This window comes from Gossypium arboreum, chromosome 6 (genome assembly GCF_025698485.1).
Source record: "Gossypium arboreum isolate Shixiya-1 chromosome 6, ASM2569848v2, whole genome shotgun sequence".
Taxonomy (NCBI): domain Eukaryota; kingdom Viridiplantae; phylum Streptophyta; class Magnoliopsida; order Malvales; family Malvaceae; genus Gossypium; species Gossypium arboreum.
Window position 1 is genome coordinate 32,939,867 of NC_069075.1, and position 3,525 is coordinate 32,943,391.

At 38.0% G+C, this 3,525-nt stretch overlaps 1 non-coding gene across 1 annotated transcript; it reads right to left on the minus strand.

Annotated features, from left to right (window-relative positions):
- Nucleotides 1–2,994: 2,994 nt before the first annotated feature.
- On the minus strand, nt 2,995–3,101 carry LOC128294519 (small nucleolar RNA R71). Its single transcript, XR_008284828.1, has one exon. It is a non-coding gene; the product is annotated as a small nucleolar RNA R71 (small nucleolar RNA).
- Between the last annotated feature and the right edge of the window lie 424 nt (nt 3,102–3,525).

Consider the following 3,525-nt stretch of genomic DNA (forward strand, 5'->3'; position numbering starts at 1 on the left):
GATCTATCAAAGCAATAACAGAAATATCATGAAGAGAGAAGGTACCCGTAATCACATCTAGTGACGATGCCTCCTCGCGAGCTCGAATAGCATAAGTCCTTGCAAGCGCCCGGCCCTCAGACCTCACAGTGGAATCTCTAAGCGCACATCGGTTGCTACCCCACCTCCCGGGCTCTTTTGTGGTTTACCCCTCGAAAGAGCATTACCTGATTTCACACCTTGATCTCTATCTTTCTCGACCATCTCGGGACAACTATGAATAAAATGATCTAGTGACCCACATTTGAAATAGGCTCTTTCATTCCCTCGACACTCACCAAAATGGCGTCTATCATAGTGTGAACATTTTGGTCTGTTTGGTCAAGCATTACCGACACTCGAAAAAAAAATGGTTTGAGCTTTAGACACCGTATGATGCTTATTCTTATTTCTTCTCAAAACTCCCACTGAAGCATTTAATCGAGTAGTGAACTCTCTCAATCTCTTAGATGAGGACTAGTGTGATTTCCCCATCTGTCTCTCCCTTGAGTCACAAGACTCAATCTCAGCTTTTCTCTTTTCTTTGGCTAATTCTTTGACCTTACAAGCCCTTTCAACCAGCATCACAAACTCTCTAAACTCTAAGATGCCAACCAATAATCGGATGTCTTCATTCAATCCATCCTCAAATCTCTTGCACATGATGGCTTCGGTTGATACGCACTCCCTAGTGTATTTGCTGAGCCTTACGAACTCACTCTCATATTCAGTTACTGTCATTCGGCCTTGTTTCAATTCTAGAAATTCCTTTCTCTTTTGATCTATAGACCTCTGACTAATATACTTCTTTTGGAATTCCTCTTGGAAGAACTCCCATGTAATCCTTTCCCTTAGTACAACCGACACAAGGGTGTTCCACCACTGCTAGGTCGAGTCTCACAAGAGTGACACAATACACTTCATGCACTCCTCAGGTGTGCAAGATGATAAACCGTAATTTATACATATTCTTACCCCATGTTTAACGCATTTTATAGATGATTTCCCATTGGATTTGGTGAATTCGATGCTCCTAATGCTTTAATTTCATGTTTTATACTTAGGAGAGCACAGGAGAGCGAAAGGAATAAGAAACGGGCCAAAAATAAATAAAAATAGGACAAAGTATGAATTCAACACAGGCAGACCATACGGCTGTGTCAATTTGGCAGATTCGAAGCACGACTCACACGGGCGTGTCCCTGTCGAGCCCAAGTTGAGTCCAATTCGAAAAAGGCCAATTTTGAGGGCTTCTAGGCATTCTAAAGCCTATAAATACACCCTAGAGGAGGAAAGTAAGGGGGGCACGGAGAGGAAGGAAGGAATTACTCGAAGGAATTACTCGAAGGAAGCTGATTGATCAATCTCAGAAGCTAGTTTCATCATCAAGACTGAATTTCTCCCCTTAACTTTCTTCAGGAGTTTTGGGTTTTCTTTATGTTTTGTAGTCATTATTCTTCTGAGATGTTTTCCTTTTTCGTTATGAACTAAATCTCCTAAGAGGAATGAAACCTAAGACGAATCTTGTTATTAATTTCTGAATTGTATGATAAATAATTAACTTGTTCTTAATTATGTGTTCTAAAATATGTGTTCTTAATTCTTGTTTTGATATCCCAGGATACTGATTCAAGATAAGCTCTTATTCAGAGGAGGAATAGACCTTGTCTAAGAGTACATTTCTCATAATTAAGAGGAGTTGATTGCGCGCCTAGAGATAGGGTGACAAGATTTTGCCGGATTCGGGTGAAACCTAATAGGGGATCCATTGATCGAGATAACACAACCATAGAGTGTTAATTAGAGAAAAGTCTCAATTATTCAATTTAGGGATTAGAAATTATTAGTCTTGAATAGGAATAATAACATAACTTAGGGATCTCTACGGAACAAGTTAAATGAATAAATCGTCTGATTCGGAGCCAGAATAACAAGTACAGTCTATGTGGATTTTTCATTAGGTATTGTCTTAATTCAATTGTTTTCCAAAAGTAATCCCCCAATTCCATTCTCTGTGAATTATTAGATTAGTTAATTAGTTAGTTAAAATAAAACCACCTTATTTTTAGGCTAGATAATAAAAAGACAGTCATTACTAGTACTTTTAGTTCATTTGGGTTCGACAATCCGGTCTTGCTAAAACTATACTACTGTTCGATAGGTACACTTGCCTACATTGCGATAATAGTTAGTTTCAAGAACGATTAATTATAAATATATAAAACTTATCACACAAAATCACGCAATCAAGTTTTTGGCGCCATTGCTGGGGAACTAAGATTTTAGGAATGCTCAATTTTTATTACTTTAGCCATTTATTTTTCTTGCAATTTAATTTAATTTAATTTTTTATTATTATTTATTAATTTACATTTTCTTTCTCTTTGTAGGTTTCTATAGTTTATAACTACAAGAAACCCGTAAGGACCACTACTTTTTGACAAAGAAATCGATCGCACATTTCGCAGAAACCAAAGAGGAATAAGGCGAAGCATAAGATACGCAGAGAACAAGCAAAAGGATGATACTCAACCCCCAACTGAAGAGATGGCTGAAAACCAAGACAATCAGCTACCTCCTGTAATTGCGGTTAATCAAAATCCTACTCCACGCACTATGTATGATTATGCTAAACCTTCTTTAACAGGAACTGAATCGAGCATAGTTAGACCTGCTATAGCTGCAAATACTTTTGAACTAATACCTAACACTATTCAAATGATACAACAATTTGTTCAGTTTGTCGGTTTGCGGGATGAGGATCCCAACCCTCACTTAGCAAACTTTTTGGAACTATGCGATACATTTAAAATTAATGGTGTTTCTGATGATGCCATTTGTCTTCGGTTATTCCCTTTTTCATTGAGGAAGAAAGCTAAACAGTGGTTGAACTCATTACCACGAGGGTCAATCACTACTTGGGAACAAATGACAGAAAAATTTCTATTAAAATATTTCCCGCCAGCTAAAACGGCCAAATTACGTTATGATATCTCTTCGTTTGTGCTGATGGACTTAGAAACTCTTTACGATGCATGAGAGAGATACAAGGACTTACTGAGAAGGTGCCCTCACCATGGGTTACCGCTTTGGGTTCAGATTCAAACGTTCCATAATGGCCTGAATCCTTCGACTCGGCAAATGGTTGATGCAGCTACTGGCGGAATTATCAATAATAAAACACCTGAAGATGCTTATAAGTTTATAGAGGAGATGTCACTGAATAACTATCAATGGCAAGTCATGAGGACAAAACCAACGAAAACAGCAGGTGTTTATAACATCGATTCGGTCACCATGCTATCTAATCAGGTAAAACTCTTGAATAAGAAAATTGATGGTTTTCTTATTTCTTCACAGGTTCACCCAGTAATGTAGTGCGAAGCAAGTGGAGCTGGATCAAGCAATTTGGAATACCAGCCTTATGGCCACAACATGGATAATGAGCAGTTAAATTACATGGGTAATAGTCCTCGATCTCAAAATAATCCATACAGTAACACTTAC